General features: G+C 50.9%; 1 long non-coding RNA gene across 1 annotated transcript in view; it reads left to right on the top strand.

The window, feature by feature from the left end:
• LOC144762110 (uncharacterized) overlaps positions 1 to 22,104 on the top strand; it is a 35,689-nt gene extending 13,585 nt beyond the window's left edge. Inside the window, exon 2 of the long non-coding RNA XR_013596054.1 lies at positions 19,732 to 22,104. This is a non-coding gene — a long non-coding RNA (uncharacterized LOC144762110). The remainder of the gene's footprint in view (positions 1 to 19,731) is intronic.
• The last annotated feature ends 361 nt before the right edge of the window (positions 22,105 to 22,465 follow it).

Here is a 22,465-nt window from a genome sequence, read left to right as displayed (position 1 = left end):
ATCTTCTCATACTCGCAGGCAGCAGCGGTGCATGCCACCATTGCTACAATTACAATCTAACACACATAATTCCACTACACACCATATTAACACACTCCATAACACTTAGCAAAAATACATTACCATTTACAATGCCATTAGCTCAAACTCAAATAAATCCGAGCCCGGTTGCATTTCTAATGCTTGTTCTATTAGGCATTGGCATCTTTTCCTACCAGAGCGTTAACCGCTTGATATGCGTCACAAATTAAATGTTGCACGGTCTGGCCTCGTCACATGTCTTTACGCTTAAAACCAATGATTAATTTGTAAAATAAATCAAAAGCGCTGGGTGCAGAGTTCTAGAAGTCTGAAGCTGGGGTTGTCCATTACCGAGGTTGCCTACTTTAGATTCCTTCTTATGCCCCAGGCTATTGTCCAACCCTTTGCAACTTGATGCTCGGATATCATGAGGTGATTTTCTATTTCAACATTCCCTTTTAAACGTTTACATACATTGCTGTGCATGGTAGTTACACGGCGCTATATACAAATGCAGAGGTCTCGGCTATAAATATGTATTTAATTATTACTTTAAACGGACGAACTCAATTTTAATTAATTTATTAAACGAGTGACTTAAAGCAGAGGGTCGTTGGGATGAAAAGTTCAGAATTCCGACGGGTGAAGCAGAGAAACTCGCCGAAACAGCAGTCCTCAAGGTCTCAAACAAGATTGCATCGATATTTGCATTTTTGTACGGGGGGTGGGGATTTTAAATGGCAACAGTTTCTGATACTGAGGTAGTGCAATGTAGAAACCTAGAATGGAAGAGTCAATAGTTCGTCTGCAGGGAAGGAGATGGGTGTGCCCGCGCTCCCACATGCCGCCTCCGGTCTGTCATCGTCGGGGTTGGCCGTGTGCCGAGTCCTCCGAGCTGCTGCGGCCGCCCCTCCCCTCTGGGCGAGGCCGTGGGCTGTGCCGTCACCATTCAGGTACATTAGCCTCGGGCACCAGCAGCAGCTACACTGTAGCAAGGGCAGAGTTCACCCCAACTACACGCAGGAAAACACCTCTGCAGAAAACAGTGAGTATCTCGGTTCGAGGGCCACAGCAGCCGTGCGTGGGTTTAATGACGGACTTGTCCGGAACTTCATTTCTGGTAATCTCCACCGCATAGGAAAGCAGACAGATACGCTTTGGGGACATTGTTTCTTTTAGTTTTGCCGCTTGGGTCTTGTTCTCTTAGTATGTTATGATTTTTCAGTTCAGGCTCGAAGTACCAGGCATCAGTAGTCTCACGATTGTACGCAGCATCAAGACTAGTGCGATCGGACACTTACTGTTAATGCACCCAGCTACAGCCACTGGTAATTTCACCGGGTAGCCTCCCAGTCCATTTTTTTTGTTTGTTTTCGAAGTGCATTAAAAAAAGTATGGGAACTGTGATACTGTATGCAATGGGGGCGCGGTGAGTGAGCAGGGGGCGGGCCATTATAAATTATAACTTTTATTTAAGTATTAATTATTTAAAAAAATTAAAAGCCATTGATATGTGTAATATTAATACATCTAAATCACGTAAATACAACACATATTGCATTACAAATGCTATAGGTGTCACATTTGCGAAAGTTATAACTATTGGCAGTGTAAATGACAAAGCTATTAATTTCGCTATTTTCAAAACCAACGCATAAATAAAAAAAATGTCATTTACAAGACCAATAGCTCAAACTTTCCTAATGCGAGACCTATTGCATTGCAAATGCTTGTTTTCTCTAATGGTTCTTATAAAGCTGATTTACAGTTCATGTGCAAAATTTATAGTTAAAATCACAAAACCAATGAACAGTTGGCGATAGACATGGCAGATGATGGAGGCAATGCGGTAGGGTGAGTAACTTGAGCTACAGTGGCCTGGATGACAGAGATCTGTCTCCAGCTTAATGCAGGCAAAACCGCGATTATGCTATTCAGAATGGTCCCTAACATATGGGCTCCTGATTGGTGGCCAGCTGAACTCGGCACAGCTCCAACTCCAACAAGCATTGGAAATGCAATAGGTCTCGCAATTGATTATAGCTATTTGCATTGTAAATGGCAATGTCCTTTACCTATGTGTTATGGAGTGTATGTGTGCAGTGTGTAACACTGTTTAAAACAAGAAGAATCTCTCTTAAACACAGCTATTGGCGCTGTACATGACTGTCTTTTATCTATGCGTTTTGGTTAGGAGTGGATGTATGTGTTGTGGAGTGGAATTATGTGGGTTGGATTGGGATTGTTAGTAAACGATTGCTGTAGGAGGAGTGGGACCACCACACAGGAGCGTCATGAACCCCACGTTAGCAGCTTGATGGGGAAGAAGGGGTGCACCATTGGGAAGTGTGTGTACAATACAACTTTTAAAATGCCCTTTGTGGGCATTTTAAAAGATAGTAATGTAATCATTATTGATTTACAGAGATGCAACAGTAATCAATATTGATTTAAAGAGATGCAATTGTTTAGGCAACTTAGGTGAACCGTGGAAATGCGCCAGTATTTGCTCTGGACAGTCGACGACGTTTCGACCTGTTACAAGTTTCGGTCATCATCAAGACCAGTTTACAGAGTTATTGTGCTGTAAGGTCCGTGGGGTCCCAAGTATGAGGCAATCACGGGTCCAAAAGTAGGGACAAGGAATAGGGTAAGAAGGCCAGTGGAGCTCCATCAGTCACGTTGTGAGGAGTCAAAGCGGGTAAGCGAAGAAACCGGTGCCCAGGAGCGAAAGGAGGTTTCCAGCAAAGGGATATCATCGGCGAAGGAAGGCCGTCGAGTGTCAAGGGCCCTAAAGCAAGCACACTGGCATCTCTTTGAGAATGTCAAGGGTGCTAGGAAATTAATTTGGCCCGTGTGAATAGTCCGGGGCGACAGAAGGATTGGTGTCCAACGCCGCAGTTAAACACCAATCCTCCTGTCGCCCCGAACCAATCACGCTGGCCAAGTTCATTTCCCAGCGCCCCTGACATTCTCAACGGGATGCCGGAGTGCTCCTTTCGCTCCAGGGCACCGCGGTGCCTCCCTTTCCCACTTTGACTCCTCCCTCCTTGACTGACTGTGCTCTGCTGGCCATCTTACCCTATACCTTATCCCTACTTTTAGACCCTGGAGAGCCTCGCACTTGGGACCCCACGGTCCATTCAGCACAAAAACTCTAACCTGGTCCTGATGATGACCTGAACTTGGTCGAAACGTTGACTGTCCAGAGCAAATACTGGCGCATTTCCACAGTTCACCTAAGTTGCCTAAACTGTTGCATCTCTGTAAATCAATAATCGTGAACCTTAAGCTTTTGTAAATGTTGTCGCTATTAGCCAACTTTTACACCGCCTCTCGCTGTTACACTTGTCACTTGCGCCGTTCACCCTTTCACGAGCACTTATGTGCACAAGTATCCTCTGGTTACTTAAATTACTGTAAATAGTGCCTATACTGTTCTTCTGGTCTGAATTGGCTTTTAATATAAAGTCAAGTCAAGTCAAGTCAGCACTTGTATAGCGCACTACATACCCAGAGGGTCTCAAGGCGCTTGAGGAAAAGGGGGGTATTTACTTATCGAAAATCCAAGTTTTTAGTTGTTTTCTGAAGGAGAGGTGGTTCTGTGTAAGGCGGAGGTGGATGGGGAGAGAATTTCAGGTTTTGGCCGCTAAGTAGGAGAAGGATCTTCCCCCCCATGGTGGCTCTGTGGATGCGCGGGACAGCGGCTAGGGCTTGATTGGACGATCGCAGTTGGCGGGTGGGGGTGTAGAAGGATAGGCGCGTGTTGAGGAATTCAGGTCCTAGGTCGTAGAGGGCTTTGTGTGCGTGGGTGAGGAGACGGAACGTTATCCTCTTGTTGACGGGGAGCCAGTGGAGGTCTTTCAGGTGACTGGTAATGTGATCTTTGCGGGGAATGTCTAGTATGAGTCTGGCTGAGGCGTTTTGGATGCGTTGGAGTTTTTTCTGTAGTTTGGCTGTGGTTCCGGCGTAGAGGGTGTTTCCATAGTCCAGTCGGCTTGTGACCAGTGCGTGACTGACCGTTTTTCTTGTTTCGGTGGGGATCCGACGGAATGTTTTTTTGAGCATGCGTAGGATGTTGAAGCATGATGATGTGACGGCGTTGACTTGTCTGGTCATCGAGAGGGAGGAGTCCAGAATGAAGCCCAGGTTACGTGCGTGGTCCGTAGGTATGGGTGCCTTTCCCAGAGCTGGTGGCCACCATGAGTCGTCCCAAGCGGAGGGGGATGATCCTAGGATGAGGACTTCCGTTTTGTCCGAGTTCAGTTTTAGACGGCTGTTCTTCATCCACTCGGCTACTTCTTTCATCCCTTCGTGTAGGTTGGTTTTGGCGGTGTTTGGGTCTTTGGTGAGGGAGAGAATCAGCTGGGTGTCATCGGCGTAGGAGATGATGTTGAGATTGTGTTGTCGCGCGATGGTTGCGAGGGGGCTCATGTATACGTTGAAGAGGGTAGGACTGAGTGCTGATCCTTGTGGTACGCCGCAGATGACTTCGGTGGCCTCAGATCTGAAAGGGGGGAGGCGGACTCTCTGGGTTCTACCGGTGAGGAACGAGATGATCCATTCCAAGGCTTTTCCTTGTATTCTGACGCTGCTGAGGCGTTGTATAAGGGTGCTATGACAGACTGTGTCGAAGGCTGCGGAGAGGTCAAGTAGGATGAGGGCAACCGTTTCTCCATTGTCCAGTAGGGTTCGAATGTCGTCTGTTGCTGCGATGAGGGCGGTCTCTGTGCTGTGTTTGGCTCGGAAGCCCGACTGTGAAGGGTCGAGGGATTTGTTGGATTCGAGGAAGGCGGCGAGCTGACTGTTGACGGCTTTCTCAATGACTTTGGCAGGGAATGGGAGGAGCGAGATGGGGCGGTAGTTTTTGAGTTCAGTGGGGTCTGCTGTGGGTTTCTTCAGAAGGGCGCTGAGTTCGGCATGTTTCCAGCTTTCCGGGAAGGTAGCGGAGTTGAGGGAGCAGTTGATGACGTCTCGGAGATGGGGTGCGATAATGGAGTCTGCTTTATTGAAGATGTGGTGGGGACATGGGTCGGTTGGCGATCCTGAGTGGATGGAGTTCATCAGGCGGATGGTGTCTTCAGTGGTGATTGGGTTCCAGGTGTAGAGGCTGTTCGAGGGGGGGTTTCGTTCGGAGGTGGGTGGAGTGGGTTGGTCTCCGGCCTTGTTGTCAAAGCTGTTATGTATGTCAGCGATTTTGTTGTGGAAGAATGAGGCTAGGGAGTCGCAGAGGACTTGGGAGGGAGTGATGTCATTGGTGCTGGCGGTGGGGTTAGTAAATTCTTTGACGATGTTGAATAGTTCCTTGATGTTGTGGGCGTTGTTGTCAAGTCGGTCCTTGAATGCTGATTTCTTGGTTGATCGGATCAGTAGGTGGTGCTTGCGGGTGGCGTTTTTGAAGGTGGCCAAGGTGACAGTGTTTGGGTCTTTTCTCCAGGCTTTCTCAAGGGTACGGCAGAGCTTCTTGGATTTCTTAAGGTCATCGTTGACCGAGGGGGCTTTTTTGCTGTTTTGCTTGATTTGATGGTTTTTTCAAGGGTGCTAATTCGTCGGCGCTGTGGGTGATCCATTGTGTGAGGTTGGTGGCTGCTTGGTTTGGGTCCGATGAATTGGCAGGAGGGTTTTGGTGAAGCGATGTGAGGAGCTGGTTGATGGTGATTTTGTTCAGTTTCTTCGGAGAATTGGTTGAGGGTGATTGTGGGTCGTGGTCTTTTTGTAGTTGAAGTGAACGCAGCTGTGGTCCGTCCAATAGAGAGCTGTGGTGTGATTGAAGGAGATGTGCTTGCTGGATGTGAAGATTGGGTCGAGCGTGTGTCCGGTGTAGTGGGTGGGGGTGTCTACAAGTTGTTTGAGTCCGAGATTGGCGAGATTGTCCAGAAGGGTGGTAGTGTTCCTGTCGTTGTTCTTTTCCAGGTGGAAATTGAGGTCTCCCAGTAGAATGTATTCCTCAGAGGGGAGGACGTGTGGGGTGGTGAAGTCAGTGATGTCTTCGCTGAATTATGTGCGGGGTCCTGGTGGCCTGTAGATGAGGGTGCCTCTGAGTGTGGTCTTGGAGTCGGTGTGGATCTGGAAGTGAAGGTGTTCGGCGATAGTGAGGTTATCGTCAGAACTGGTCGTGACGCGGATGGAGTTCTTATGGACGATGGCGATGCCTCCTCCTGTTTGGTTGGTGCGGTCCTTTCGGATGATCTTGTAGCCGTCCGGGATGGCTATGGCGATGTCGGGAGCTGATGAGGTGTTCATCCAGGTTTCTGTTAGGAAGGTGACGTCAGGGGATGTGGTGTCGAGTAGGTTCCAAAGGTCAATGGCGTGTTTGTGAACCGAGCGGTGGTTAGTGCCGGAGCTCTGTTTGGGGTTTGTGGGTTTGGTGTGGGTCCTGATGCAGTCGAACTTGCATGAGTGGCAGGTGAATGGTCCATGGGTGTGTCCTGGGGCAGTTTGGTGGACGGCCCGGGTTGAGGGCTGAGAGGGTTGCGGCGTCGTATGTGATGCGGGAGGAGATGGGTTTGCGAGGACCAGGGGGTCTGGCGCTGGGTGCGGTCCAGGCACGGACGGGCGTAGACGGGCTTACCTTTAGCGCGCATTGGGCGCGTCCGCTGCGCGTGAACGCTGCGTGAAAATGCATCTGTCATAAATGGATAGTGGAGGGGGGCGGAGCGTGGGAGGGGCAGCTGGGAGGTGGGAGCGGGGGGAGGGAGGGGCTGGAGGCACAACAAAATGGCAGCAACAATAACACAAGGCAAACAGGACGAGATTGGGGCACGATGCTAAATAATGCTGTGGGCACAATCAAGCACTACTAAGTCTCAGGGAGCAATGCAGGCAATGCGAGCGGTGGAGCGCTAGGAACATACACAGGCACAATAAATTACAAGCAATGCTAAGCACTACAGCAACTAAGCAGGCACAAATTAGCACAAATCGATTATAAGGCACAGAATCGTTTTGGCAGCAGTGGGGAGAACAGCGCTACGATACCAAGAGGCAGGGTGGAGCGACTGCTTCTGCCGGAGACAGGCTGGTCACATAAACCACATGAAATTTTTTCAAACACTTCCTCAGTCTCCCTGTCTTCCCTTTTTGCAACTCCTTGTGTATGTTTTATTAACTGTCTTTCCATTATTACCTGTTGAGACGTTGTTTGTTACATACTAATCACACCCGGTCTCAACTGGGTTTACAGTGTGCCTCCTGTTTGCTTCCAGGAAAGCAGCATAGTCGGCAGCCGTAGTTGATGGTGACTTAAATGTTCAAATTTGTGTGTTTTTAATGGAATTAGAACAGATTGCATCCTCAAGTGTCATTTTAAGGGCCGGGTTCATAGAGTTCGATAAATATCAGGCGTTTTCCTGGTCCTGAGAAAATGACTTTCATATGTCTGCGTGGGCCTTTTGCGCTAGTTCTTGTCGGTCTTCCTCCCACGATATTAATTTTGCATTCTTGGCTAGAATCTTGGCTATTATTTTTGGCAGCAGTGTTTGTGTAAATATATTCTGAGCTTCTAAACATTCAGTTGCTGTTGTCATAAAAGGATCCTAATACAATTTATTTCCCTGCAGGCCTTGCTTTCAGTTCTTTAAAGGCTCTTTTAGGGCCTGCCGTGAGCTTCACAAAGTAGCGCAAGAGTCGAGCTTTTGTCATAAGTGCTTGTTTGTTCAGTCCTAATTCTAGTCTTATTTGGGACAGCAGTGGGGCGGAACAACAGGTTGTGTTTGCGCTTTATCCAGGTAGACGACTTGATGATCAGTATGTTCTGTCCAAAAACAGAAGCAAAGGAAACTTGCAGTAACAATCTGCAATGGTTCTGTGGGATTTCCTTTTATAGGTACTATGTGCTTATCCAACCAGTATATATTAGTTGATACGCCAAAGTGCCCCTCATTGGGAGCACGTTGGGTATTGCAGCGCCGACCCGACGAGGAGCAGCCCGATGATGAAGCATGACACCCATCTGGGTGTGTGAGGGCCCTATATTCCAATAAAATGGATTCCCACCCCATAATCACTCCTAGTCGAGCACTTCTAGAGAAGTGTGGCTCAATGGTTAGAGCGGCAGACCCTGATGCAGAGGTCTAGCCCGGGACCAGGGTTCAATTCCCCGCCTCGGTGGGTCTTGGGCTCAAAAATTCCACGGACCTGATAATTCTCGCCTCGGTGCCTATTCCAATCATGGAGTCCCACTCTGCAACTCTGGGCAATAGCTTGCTTAATCTCCACAACGGCCCCCACAACGCTAAGGATGCCTGGCCTCCACCTTGGGGGTACCCAGGAGTGGACACCTCACAGGGAAAGCCAGGATGGGTTCCACAGCGGTATTCGTATAAGCGCCTTGAGACCCTTGCGGGTGAGTAGTGCGCTATACAAGTATCAATTTACGCAGTATTTAAACCATTAGGAACAGCATATTACTTGTTTTTCTCTTGATTTTAACAATGTCATATAAATGTACACATCATCTTCTCACGGTAAGCAAAAGGACTCTGTTTTTTCTATGTCCAACGGTTAGCTAGTAGAGAATCAACAATAGTGCAGACGGCTCAGTGCTCAGCAGTAGTAAACGTGTGAGTTAATCAATCCGATTCACAAATCCAGCAAGGGTTTTCAAATCAATGATAGAAGTCCAACACAGATTTGTCGCCCGTCCTTGTGTGTAATCAGTGGGCAGCCCTTGATAAAATGTGGATGTTTTGACCCAGTAATGCCAGTCTGTGCGCCTCTTCAGAACAAAATCCAACTGTAGAGGGTCCGCAAGAACTATTGTTCTGCAGATACTGTGTTGTTAATGTCACCATAACTCATTGTGAGCAGAAATCCATAAACATCAAGAGAACATCTGTTGCCAGAGCAGACCATTCGTCATCAGTGATGTATCTAAAATATAATAACAGAATGGTTTAATCCACTCGTGGCATAAACCATGTATGACATAGCCAGATTTATGGTTCACAGGAACCCACGTCCAATTATACTAGAGCGCCATCCTTGGGCCCGGGTCCTATCTGCAGGTACGCTAATCCCAAATGGTACGGTTTCCCCATTGTAAGGCAACAGGTTTTTTGCAGGTTCGTCCTCACTTTTTGCCCCCATTTTGACTACTATGTACTGGTGTAACGGCTCTGAAATGGCCCGAGTCCTGCTAAACAGGACTCCGTTCATGTGCTCTCACCCTGAAAATTATGCATGTTTAATTGGCTTGTTCCCAAATGGCATAGCCTAACTTACTTCTAAGTCCTTAGTATATGGTACCGGAAGTACCCAGGGCCTCGAAGGTAGTGTCCCCGTCGGGACTGCAGCACTTGTTGTACCACCCTGAGTGGGACAAGTTAAAACATGGCTTCCAGGCTGCGATTGCCGACCGGAACAGCAGTTTAAAGTTGCTAATTCGACTTTGCCATTTAAGGTAATCACACAACCCAAACATCAACTTTTAATATATTTAAGTCACCCCTATGGCCGGCCTAATGAGGTGTAAGGCAGGGTGCTGTATGTAAGGCGGGGTGCTGTATGTAAGGCGGGGTGCTGTATGTAAGGCGGGGTGCTGTATGTAAGGCGGGGTACTGTGTGTAAGGCGGGGTGCTGTATGTAAGGCGGGGTGCTGTGTGTAAGGCGGGGTGCTGTGTGTAAGGCGGGGTGCTGTGTGTAAGGCGGGGTGCTGTGTGTAAGGCGGGGTGCTGTGTGTAAGGCGGGGTGCTGTGTGTAAGGCGGGGTGCTGTGTGTAAGGCGGGGTGCTGTGTGTAAGGCGGGGTGCTGCATGTAAGGCGGGGTGCTGCATGTAAGGCGGGGTGCTGCATGTAAGGCGGGGTGCTGCATGTAAGGCGGGGTGCTGCATGTAAGGCGGGGTGCTGCGTGTAAGGCGGGGTGCTGTGTGTAAGGCGGGGTGCTGTGTGTAAGGCGGGGTGCTGTGTGTAAGGCGGGGTGCTGTGTGTAAGGCGGGGTGCTGTGTGTAAGGCGGGGTGCTGCATGTAAGGCGGGGTGCTGCATGTAAGGCGGGGTGCTGCATGTAAGGCGGGGTGCTGCATGTAAGGCGGGGTGCTGCATGTAAGGCGGGGTGCTGCATGTAAGGCGGGGTGCTGCATGTAAGGCGGGGTGCTGCATGTAAGGCGGGGTGCTGCGTGTAAGGCGGGGTGCTGCGTGTAAGGCGGGGTGCTGCGTGTAAGGCGGGGTGCTGTGTGTAAGGCGGGGTGCTGTGTGTAAGGCGGGGTGCTGTGTGTAAGGCGAGGTGCTGTATGTAAGGCGGGGTGCTGTGTGTAAGGCGGGGTGCTGTGTGTAAGGCGGGGTGCTGTGTGTAAGGCGAGGTGCTGTATGTAAGGCGGGGTGCTGTGTGTAAGGCGGGGTGCTGTGTGTAAGGCGGGGTACTGTGTGTAAGGCGGGGTGCTGTGTGTAAGGCGGGGTGCTGTGTGTAAGGCGGGGTGCTGCGTGTAAGGCGGGGTACTGCATGTAAGGCGGGGTGCTGTGTGTAAGGCGGGGTGCTGTGTGTAAGGCGGGGTGCTGTGTGTAAGGCGAGGTGCTGTATGTAAGGCGGGGTGCTGTGTGTAAGGCGGGGTGCTGTGTGTAAGGCGGGGTGCTGTGTGTAAGGCGGGGTGCTGTGTGTAAGGCGGGGTGCTGTGTGTAAGGCGGGGTGCTGTGTGTAAGGCGGGGTGCTGTATGTTAAAGTGGACTTCTACATGTTCTAGCAGTAAAAATCCCAAATTGTGTATTTTTCTGTGGAAAGACTAGTAGCCCCGTTGGCAAGTACAGAGTTGCAGGCTGGCACCCCAGGCCTGATAACTTCTGAATGGGGCTACTAAGGTTGGTACCGTTTGGTATCAAACAATCGGTGCATTAAATCAGATTGAATGGTTAAATCGAAGTTAATGTCTCTGTGGACAAAGTGCAACTTTAGAAGCTTCCACTTTAGTTGCCCAAAGTTTCCAGTGCCTGTTTATTGATGTACACCGGGCTTTTACTGCAGATGGCATGTCTCCCCGGGAGCGAAGAAAGCTAACGACTCCCAGGAAAGGACACGATAGGGGCCTGCATGCGAGAGAGGGGTTACCTTCCTCCTGCAGCAATCCACTCTGGTGTTAGCCCAAAGGATGAGCTTCAATGGAGAGCCTGCCTTTGAAGGGCAAGCGGGTACCACTTAGGAGATGGGCTGCTCTATTGTTCAGGCAGGTATTGGGGACAGTAGATAAGTCAGTTGTCAAACCAGTTTTTCCAGGGACATGTAGCTCCTTGGTAACCGCACCTCTGAAGTGGGCTATGGAGCTCTGAGTGTCGATAGAGGGGTCTCGCCGTGTTCAGAGTGGGCAGAATGGTGCCTCCTGGGATAGCCAGATGCCACATTTCCTAGGAACTGGTCATCAGGAGGGAAGGAACCCTGAAGCCTATGGGCTACCAACTGCATCCTGACCAGGGTGCATTTTCTGAAAATAAATAGGGCACTCGGATCTCAACTGATTTGGAAGAAGGACTGCCCTGCTGCCCCAAGGGACAAGCAAAGAGCGGCTGCACGGATGAGGACTGCACCGAGGGACGAGCAAAGAGAGGCCGCACCGGCGAGGACTGCACCTGCTGCACCGAGGGACAAGCCAAGAGAGGCTGATCTGACGAGGACTGCACCTGCTGCACTGAGGGACCAGCAGAGAGGCTGCACCGACGAGGACTGCACCTGCTGCACCGAGGGACCAGCAGAGAGGCTGCACAGACGAGGACTGCACCTGCTGCATCTGGCTGCTAGCAGAGAGGGACTGTACCTGCCGTGTTCTGCTTAAGGAGGACCTGTCCCCAGAGCCCAGTCAGGCTAAGAAAACTCCAATGGCCAGCTGCCTGACCTAGTGTTCGCAGCACAGGGACACAACAGCTGAAGAAGCCTGCTGGGGAAAGTTGGTAGCCCAAAGTTTTTAAGCTGCTACCATCGCCGCCAAGCGGCATCGAGGGCCAAGACACAGAGTTGGACCCGACTTCACTCAGCCCAGGAGTGCTGTGGGAGAGCTGCTGGTGTCATCAAAGTGAGTTATCGACCCAGGAAGGATTGGTCTGTGACCGCAACACCAGTCAACTAGGTGTCCAGTGGTGACCGGACTATTGCCAATCTGGAGAGGGCCCTGTGGGGCACCAAGCCTGCAACCAGCACCCCTCTTACCATCTTCGTGGACAGCGTCGCAAAGTTTCGTTGAAAATCGGTATGTGTCAAATTTGTTGAATTTGCCCTTGGTTTCGTTAAATTGCGGATTTATTATTTCTTGTAAAATCATTATCTCTGGTACGTATTATCCTGCTCCAGAAAGAGCAGGTCTGCCCAACCCGCCAACTGAACTCTGAACTGTAAGACAACCAGCCCAAGATCGGTTTGCCCTAGTTGGGGTTCTTCAGTGGAGTGCAGCTTTGTTCCAGTGACAGTGAGCTTGGGGCCCATATCTGGGCATATTAGTTGCACTAAGGGCGTCACATTGAAGTAAGTAAAGTTATGGTTGGGAAGCTTCAATTAATCTGAGTCCCAAGTGGCCAACAGTTTGCCCAAACATGGATCCTTAGTCCACAGGGCCACAGGATTCAAGCTTCGCCTCGCTGATGAGGCCACATCCACTCTGGCGGATCTTGTGTTCCCTTCTGAGGGCCCATGTCTGGCACTTCAGGATGGGTTGTTCCCATGAGGAGCAGGGTCAGTACTGATGTGCGAAAGACGGGCCTTTGTCTAGAGTCGAGGAGTAGGAGAAAAACTATGGATCGTAATGCAAGCTTTTTTCAAACCTTTCTCTGGTCACCTTATGTGTGATTGTTTTTAGATTTTTTTGATCAAATCATTGATGACGAATGGTTTGCTCTGGCGACAGATCTTGCTCTTCTTTTGAAGCTTACACATTTTTGCTTAGTGTGGTGTGTAGAGATTTACGACTCTGTATTTGTAGTACTTGTTAGCCAGTTAAAGTAATTCTTCTGACCCTCTTGTTTATTCTGTAGGTTAATAAACAGATGGCTTTTGTACCAATGAGACCCACAGATTGGCATTATTGGGTCAAAATTAACCCTGGGCGTAGTTCGCGTAGTTGCGCTACGTGAGATACGCTTAGCGCTACGCGAACTGCACTGTTCGCGATGATTGCACAGTGGCAGATGCTTGTCCGCACTGTGCAATCATTGAAAACAGCATCTCGCACAGTGCGAGCTGTCGTTTTCTGCCGCTCGAGTAGAGCGAGCGGTCGCGAGCATTCGCGACCACTCGCAATGAGAAACCTGACCTCCCCGCGTTGAGAATCTCGCCAAGAGGTTTATTTTACTAGTTTGCGATCGCCAACTTGATGTTGCTGATCGTGAACGAGGAAAAAGTCTTGCCGGGATGTGATTTTTGCTCGATCGCGGTTGCCAACTTGACGTTGAGGACCGCGAGCGAGCAAAAAATGCCAACTACATTACGTGATTTTGTACTGTGCTAAGTGCAATTCGCGTAGGGCGAAGTAGCACAAACTACGCAAACTTCGCGAGCGTAGCGGGCCGCCCAGGGTTAGTCAAAACCTCAAACTTTTTTCAAGGGTTGTCCACTGGTTACATTAGGGAGATATACAGATGTTTTGTTGGACTTCTGCTGAACATTTATTTGACAAACCTGGTTTGATTTGTGGATCGGATTGTTTAAATCGCTGCTCAGCACTGTTTCTTCTCTTCATTATTTAAACATTAGGACCAGAAAATATAGAATTATGTTATTTACCAAGATAGGCTTGTGTACATTTATATGAATTGGTTAAGATTGTTTGACTGATGTCTACAGGTTGGATAAAGGCATGATATGAGTATTTGTAAAACCACTATCCCTCTCGAGGGTATCCTAGTGAAAAGAAAACTAACGGAACCGCTGTACGTTGTTAGTAGTAGTCTCACGACAGCCAATCCAGCTTCTGGCTAGGCGTTAGAGTAGTGGTCTAGCGGCTAAGCTATGGACAGGTGGGCAAAATTTGAAATAATAGTGACATTTCACATATTGTACAAAATGAACTGTCTGCCTCTTGGGAAAAATGAATCCGAGGGCTGACCTAGCGCCCAAAAGATATTGAGATAAACTTGTTTGAGGAGATGCCTTGGTTGCTGTTTTACTGTCTCTGAAGGCATTTTCTGTTCAAACCAGTGTCCCACTGATCAACCGTAACGAAAACTGCACTAAGTGGTGGGACAGTCCTGGTGTGCAAAGTTGTAAGATTTCATCTGTGTTAAAAAAAAAATTGGCCATATCCATTTGCTTCCAGATGATACAGGTTCTAATCAGAGCTCCGTCACTTAACTGAAAATCCTGCGCTATTAAGTAAATGACTCCATCTGGCATTGTCTAGAACTGCAGATATGTGAAACGCAATGCAGTTGTGAATGTGCAAACTGTAATGTGAAGGTGTTATTTAGAGATGTAATTTAAGCCCTTGATATATTCAGTCTTGATTGGTTTCTCCTCCCCTCATGAATGAACAGTGCTGTGTTGCTCCCCAGCTGGGGTTGTGCTTTATAAATGTGTATGTGGTATTTGTCCGGTAGAGCCTGGCCGGAAGACGTCAGTGCTCTGTACGGGGTCAAAGGCGGATGACGATTGAAGTCGAAGCTGGGTCCTTAGCTGGTGCTTCGATGTCCTTCCAAGACTACGTCCATGTGATCTGTCCCCGCCAAAGGGGTATCGTTTCAGGTGCAAATCGAATGCAGATGTGAGGTGGCACATGTCCAGTTCGGCCCCTGACCTGGGTCTGGTCTGCATTCGTTTCTAAACATTTGCTTGTTTTTGCTGCTGCTCCCCCAAGTCTGGGGTTTGATCTATGGCATGATCTTCTTATCTGTTGCCTGTGGCAGCTTGTCCTGCAGATTCCCCATGTTAGTCCAGGAGACTTTCCTCCTATGGTGCAAGACGTTCTGTACCCTCACCGCCCAGGCGTTTCTCTGGTGAGTCTGCATGGATTCAGCAGGGAGCCCCACATGTGGGACTCCACTGCCTTGGAGGGTACAGCACCTGCTGGGTCTCTGATGACTGGAGCGTCAGGCGGTGGGACCGAGCCGCACCAAAGATCTTTGGTTTATAAGAGGAGGACAAAGTATCTCCATCTCCATGTCTTCTGGGTGGTGTACCCCCTTCTCTCTCCCGAGGCCCAAAAACCTCCTGTTTCCCTCACACAAAAGGGAATTTGAACCAAGTCTTAAGAATCTCCTCAGGGGGCCACCAAGGCCGGCGTTGGACTCCCTGGCAGCGTTACATGTGTCCTTGACCAGAGTTTTATGGAAATCTGTGACCGTCTTTGACTCACTCCATTGTAAACTTCCCAGTACATTTTATCTGGCCTTACAATTCTGAGCACCTGCAGGGCCGTTAAAACTTTATTTGTTTTTACACATTACTGTCTGGTTAGGAGTATGCAGGAGTAGGTAAGAGTCTATCTAAAATGTACCTGTCTACGAGAGGTTTTATTCGCCACCTGTGGTCTGTCTGGTTTCTTGATTGCTCTGTTGAAGGGGTTGCCCGGCTTCTGTTCTGCTGTAGCATATGGTGTGTCTGTCACCCCCAGTCTTAATATGAGTGCCTTACTTCCCCTCTTATCGCTTGGTGGGGCTGCTGTAGTCTAATGGAGGGTGTGCCTCGCTCCTTATGGTTAGCAAGAGCCTTGTTTTCCCTGATATATTTATGGGAGCCTTTGCTTCCCCTCTGGTGTATTATAAGAGACTCGCTTCTGCCCCCACGAGTGTTTGTTGGTGGCATGCTTCATTCTGTCATGATGTAAGAGATAATTATCCCCAAGTCTAGAAGATGCACCAGAAAGGATATAGAACAGTCTAGCTTTATTTCCATTTAGGAAGGCTGGAGCAGAAGACACGAACGAGATCTGAGGAGCGGCAAGTTCCTTTCCTGGACAGCTCTCTTGCTCAGCTGGCCCGCAGAGGCGCCGCTCTGGCGCCTCTTGCTCAGCTGGCCCGCAGAGGCGCCGCTCTCTTGCTCAGCTGGCCCGCAGAGGCGCCGCTCTCTTGCTCAGCTGGCCCGCAGAGGCGCCGCTCTCTTGCTCAGCTGGCCCGCAGAGGCGCCGCTCTCTTGCTCAGCTGGCCCGCAGAGGCGCCGCTCTCTTGCTCAGCTGGCCCGCAGAGGCGCCGCTCTCTTGCTCAGCTGGCCCGCAGAGGCGCCGCTCTCTTGCTCAGCTGGCCCGCAGAGGCGCCGCTCTCTTGCTCAGCTGGCCCGCAGAGGCGCCGCTCTCTTGCTCAGCTGGCCCGCAGAGGCGCCGCTCTCTTGCTCAGCTGGCCCGCAGAGGCGCCGCTCTCTTGCTCAGCTGGCCCGCAGAGGCGCCGCTCTCTTGCTCAGCTGGCCCGCAGAGGCGCCGCTCTCTTGCTCAGCTGGCCCGCAGAGGCGCCGCTCTCTTGCTCAGCTGGCCCGCAGAGGCGCCGCTCTCTTGCTCAGCTGGCCCGCAGAGGCGCCGCTCTCTCTCTCGCTCAGCTGGCCCGCAGAGGCGCCGCTCTCTCTCTCGCTCAGCTGGCCCGCAGAGGCGCCGCTCTCTCTCTCGCTCAGCTGTCCCGCAGAGGCGCCGCTCTCTCTCTCGCTCAGCTGTCCCGCAGAGGCGCCGCTCTCTCTCTCGCTCAGCTGTCCCGCAGAGGCGCCGCTCTCTCTCTCGCTCAGCTGTCCCGCAGAGGCGCCGCTCTCTCTCTCGCTCAGCTGTCCCGCAGAGGCGCCGCTCTCTCTCTCGCTCAGCTGTCCCGCAGAGGCGCCGCTCTCTCTCTCGCTCAGCTGTCCCGCAGAGGCGCCGCTCTCTCTCTCGCTCAGCTGTCCCGCAGAGGCGCCGCTCTCTCTCTCGCTCAGCTGTCCCGCAGAGGCGCCTCTCTCTCTCTCGCTCAGCTGTCCCGCAGAGGCGCCGCTCTCTCTCTCGCTCAGCTGTCTTGCAGAGGCGCCGCTCTCTCTCTCGCTCAGCTGTCCCGCAGAGGCGCCGCACTCTCGCTCAGCTGGCCCGCAGAGGCGCCGCACTCTCGCTCAGCTGGCCCGCAGACTTATCTAGTATAAGTCGGAGCCCAATGCACTGTTCTGTTGTACACGCAGGACCTTGTCTAAAGAAATAGAATTGTTTCTGTAGAGTGCGCGGCAACTCCTTGGAGCAAGTACCCTGCTATATTAAGTACTTAAATAATTCCTACCCATAGTCTGATGTCATCTGACCTGCTTGTTAATGTTTCAGCATTTACAGAAATTGATGGTTATGTAAGTGAAGTAATGAAACTGCTTTTTTCTTTTAGCTGTATTCCTAGCACTGGAGAGTGTCAGTAGCTAGCTGGCCCGCAGAGGTTCCAGAGTGTTATCAAACACTGGCTCCTGGGCCACAAGACTCCCACGGATCTGTATTCCTGTGAGCCATGTTTCTGTGGGCAAATACACAGACCCCATACTCTAGGCTAGCAGGGCCCTGAGGATGCAAGGCCATTGGTGGAAAACTCACTGGATAATCCCAAATACCAAAATGGAGGCAGGATGTTTCTGTTTAGCACTGTTAACCACAAAATGCAGACAATTTAGTCTCCACACAAGCCGCTTGTGCTGTGTTCCAAGATTAGTCTTCCATCTTTAGTCACCCTTCACAGTGCACAATACATTGTGTGCACACACAAGTGATCCCCAGTGATATTTGCACCTAGAGAAATGTGTGTGTGGCAGGGTTTGACAGAGCTGGTAAATGTGAGATTTTTAATCATAACCACTCTGAGCCCCAAGTCGGCTTCTTACAGAATTCATGTTCATTCTGATAGTTATCGGGGGCCATTCAATATCTGGCAGTCAGCCTTGCAAACTCCCTCTTCACTTGTCTCCATGCGACCGGATGTGAGCTGAATGACACTTCTGTTCTCATGCCTGGGGAGACTTGATGTGATATGGATGAATGTTTTACACTTTCAAGCACTGTCCGTTCCAATCCCAAAGATGGGTTCTTGAGTTGGCAGGAAAAGAGAGGATGCTTCTCTCTGGGGATGGCGGAGCGCACGGGTGTCCGGGATGGGGGAGCGCACGGGTGTCCGGGATGGCGGAGCGCACGGGTGTCCGGGATGGCGGAGCGCACGGGTGTCCGGGATGGCGGAGCGCACGGGTGTCCGGGATGGCGGAGCGTACGGGTGTCCGGGATGGCGGAGCGTACGGGTGTCCGGGATGGCAGAGCGTACGGGTGTCCGGGATGGCGGAGCGTACGGGTGTCCGGGATGGCAGAGCGTACGGGTGTCCGGGATGGCGGAGCGCACGGGTGTCCGGGATGGCTGAGCGCTCGGATGTCTGGGATGGCTGAGCGCACAGTGTCTGGGATGGCAGAGCTCATGGGTGTCCAGGATGACGGAGCACATTCTCCGGGATTTGCGGAGCGCACGAGTGTCCGGGATGGCGGAGCGCACGAGTGTCCGGGATGGCGGAGCGCACGGGTGTCCGGGATGGCGGAGCGCACGGGTGTCCGGGATGGCGGAGCGCACGGGTGTCCGGGATGGCGGAGCGCACGAGTGTCCGGGATGGCGGAGCGCTAGGCTGTCCGGGATGGCGGAGCGCTAGGCTGTCCGGGATGGCGGAGCGCTAGGCTGTCCGGGATGGCGGAGCGCACGGGTGTTCGGGATGGCTGAGCGCAAGGCTGTTCGGGATGGCTGAGCGCAAGGCTGTTAGTGATGGCTGAGCGCAAGGCTGTTCAGGATGGCGGAGCGCAAGGCTGTTCGGGATGGCGGAGCGCAAGGCTGTTCGGGATGGCGGAGTGCAAGGCTGTTCGGGATGGCTGAGCGCATGGCTGTCCGGGATGGCGGAGCGCATGGGTGTCTGGGAGGGCAGAGCGCAAGGGTGTCCGGGATGGCAGAGCGCAAGGGTGTCCGGGATGGCGGAGCGCAAGGGTGTCCGGGATGGCGGAGCGCACGGGTGTCCGGGATGGCGGAGCACAAGGCTGTTCGGGATGGCGGAGTGCAAGGCTGTTCGGGATGGCGGAGCGCAAGGCTGTTCGGGATGGCGAATCGCAAAGCTGTCCGGGATGGCGGAGCGCAAGGCTGTCCGGGATGGCGGAGCGCAAGGCTGTCCGGGATGGCGGAGCGCAAGGCTGTCCGGGATGGCGGAGCGCAAGGCTGTCCGGGATGGCGGAGCGCAAGGCTGTCCGGGATGGCGGAGCGCACGGGTGTCCGGGATGGCGGAGCGCAAGGCTGTCCGGGATGGCGGAGCGCACGGCTGTCCGGGATGGCGGAGCGCACGGCTGTCCGGGATGGCGGAGTGCACGGCTGTCCGGGATGGCGGAGCGCACGGCTGTCCGGGATGGCGGAGCGCAAGGGTGTCCGGGATGGCGGAGCGTAAGGGTGTCCGGGATGGCGTAGCGCAAGAGTTGCTTTTTATGTGGGATGGCGGCATGAGGGATCTGCTGTGCATGTTGGATGAGCCCTTTGCATTTGCTTGTGTCAATACTTCAATAAATTGCTTTAAAAATTAAAAACAGCCCGAGTCTGTCCTCGTGTTTCCGCTCCCCGTCATATCCAATCTTCTGTAATCTAGTATAAGTCGGAGCCCAATGCACTGTTCTGTTGTACACGCAGGACCTTGTCTAAAGAAATAGAATCGTTTTCTGTAGAGTGCGCGGCAACTCCTTGGAGCAAGTACCCTGCTATATTAAGTACTTAAATAATTCCTACCCATAGTCTGATGTCATCTGACCTGCTTGTTAATGTTTCAGCATTTACAGAAATTGATGGTTATATAAGTGAAGTAATGAAACTGCTTTTTTCTTTTAGGTGTATTCCTAGCACTGGAGAGTGTCAGTAGCTTGGTCTTCCTCTCTGAGCACTCCACGGAAATCCGGAGCCCGCAAGGATTCCTGAACCTCTGATTCTGCAGTCATGGATACCCAAGAGAAGGGAGCCGGGGAGGAGGAGGTGGTGCAGATTTGGGACAAGAGGCAAGATATAAAGCCACGTGAAGAGGATCCTACCTCTCCGAGGTGTGGGGAGAATGGAGGTGAAGAAGACCCAGCCAGCGATGAGTTGAAGGATGGCGAAACCGCTGGCAACAAGGAGCTGGGAAGCAATGTTGAGGAAGGGGATGAGGACTCTTCTGTGCCTTTCTCAGAAATCCTGCATTTGGTCCAGACTGGGCAGGAAATTCCTGGACTGCAGAAGTTGAACATCAGCGCCACCCAAGAGAATCCAACTGCCTCTCAGATGCCGCGTCGATCAAAGCCCTGGGAGACAACAGTCTGAGTAGACACTGCTGTCTCCGGGAGGTCCCTCTCTACCCCTGTTGTACCTAAACCCCCATTAGCCCTCTGAAGAACCTCTGCCTTGGGGAAATCATAATTATTCCCCAAGGTTCCTAAATTTCAAAGCCTAGTAGACCATAAAGGTGTTGAAACTTTTCAAAGAACTAAGGCCAAAGGAACACGCGTCTTTAGTAAGTGGATTCTCCCTTCCCACATTGCAAAGTTGAGGCCTTTGCCTTCAAGTTTGACCAACACCCATAAAAAAAATTCCTTGTGTTCCCAGCACCTCCCAATTTGATTCTGGGCTCCCCTCTCGCAGGGAAATGCTGAATTCAGTCCCACCTCTCGAGGCCAACTAGCAGTTGAAACATAAGGACGGCCCACTTTGGCTTCAGTGATATAGCTGCCACTTTCTGAGCCCATTGATGGTTATGTGGTGAATTTAAGACCAGTTACTTCGTTGCCGGCACCCTAACAGGGATTTGTGTTCTTGAGCCTCGTTGCTCTGTGGAGGAGTGCCTAGTATGTGCTTTAAAAGCCATATTGAGTCTGAATAACGGGGAAGTACATGCTGACATGGCCACTGTTTGAGTAGACCTAGTGAATTCTATGGGTACTCTTTTTAATGGTCAGGATTCTAGAACCAGATTAACTTCTTCCGTTATTGTAAGGAAGTTTGCCTTTATCTGTTGGTAAACTTCTGGTTTCGATCCAAAGCTTGCCCATTCTTCCTCCTTCACGGATTCCTCTGCCATCTCATAAGATGGGCCCAATTTTCCTGATCGCATACCTACCCAAGCTGTACATTCATTGTGTAACCATACCTGGTGCCTAGAGATGGCGTACAGTTATCTCGTCTGCTCCAGAGATACCAGAATGCAACCCTAGCTAAATACATGCATCAGATATCATGCCAACGTGGAGCTATAGGATACATTGTTCACTATTGCCATACGCCGTAGGGACACCATCTTATCCAGTCCTGGTCGAATTGTCTTGTAACCGTGGTTCCCCAACCTTAGCGCCTCAGTTCGGCCACCCCTTTAGTTAGGTTGGGAGGGGGGCAGGCCAGTGCTTTTGATGGCCGGCAATCAACCTACTCTCTTAAAAAGCCAACCCTCTTAAAATGAGAAGTCCATGCGCAGATATTGGCTCAGTACCTTTCACAAGCACTAAGACTTCTAAGTTGTCCTTCGTTTGATAAACCATCTCTTCCGACTCCAATGGGAAGCTCTTCTTTGGTTCCTCCAGTCGCTGGGCTGGTGCAACGGTGTACATTGCATGCATTGTCCGTTCACTAGGCAGGTTTACTTCTACTAAAGGTTGGAAGCTCATCGTCTCTTCCTCCGGCCGATGAACGGGTCCAGCCATGTGCATTTGTTGTTATTCTCCAGTCCTCAGCCAGGCTTAATCAGAAGAGGAATGACCAGGACTTGATCATGTGCTGTCCCATTTTCCCCCTCCTTTCTATAGTAATTCACTTTCTATCGCCATTCGGACTCCTTACCCGTATCCTCCTTATACGCCTCTCACTTCCTTTATCCTGTCCTCCACGCCTCCCCGGCTCTACCGCCCCTTTCCCCTATTACCTGTGGTGTTGCCTTTTCCAGGGGGTCCTCATACCACCCTGGGTATTAGTCCTCCCACTCCCCTGCCCCGTGACCTTTCCTTTTCCAAGGGGTCTTCATGCCATATTTACCCTCCACGCCTCGCTTGCTGTTCCACCCCCTTGTGCCGTCCCGTGGGCCCTCACTCGACTCGTCACCCCCTGCTGTGCCTCCTGCGTTATTGATTTCTCAGACTCACATTGTGACATTGTGCTGTGTCTTTTTTTAATTGTGCCAGTAAACTGTATCGGGATATATTTGTATGAAGCTGCTGTATAAAATAAAACAGTATTGTATTGTAAGAGTGGGACCTCACAGTGATTTAAAAGCAATACAATGGCAAGATAGGATTTTATTTATTGCAATATTAATGTACATGCTGTTTAGTGCTAGTGTGGAGAAGATGGAAAAGCCAATTATATCTAAAAAGAGGCAACTTTTTTAGGACTAAGGGGCATATTACCAACGATTAGCGATATTTATCGCTAACGAGGCTTAGCAACAAATTTTTTAACGCTAAGCATCGCCAGAAATTATCGCAGAGATAACTTACTATTAGCAAGGTTTATCTCAGAAGTGATAAATATCCTCGCGCTAACTGCCAAATGAGAGATTATCGCTGGAAAACCAACGATAATCTCTCGAAGTTTGGCGTTAGCTTGA

Source organism: Lissotriton helveticus, chromosome 6 (assembly GCF_964261635.1).
Source record: "Lissotriton helveticus chromosome 6, aLisHel1.1, whole genome shotgun sequence".
In the NCBI taxonomy this organism is placed as follows: domain Eukaryota; kingdom Metazoa; phylum Chordata; class Amphibia; order Caudata; family Salamandridae; genus Lissotriton; species Lissotriton helveticus.
This window is presented reverse-complemented; position numbering and strand designations above follow the sequence as displayed.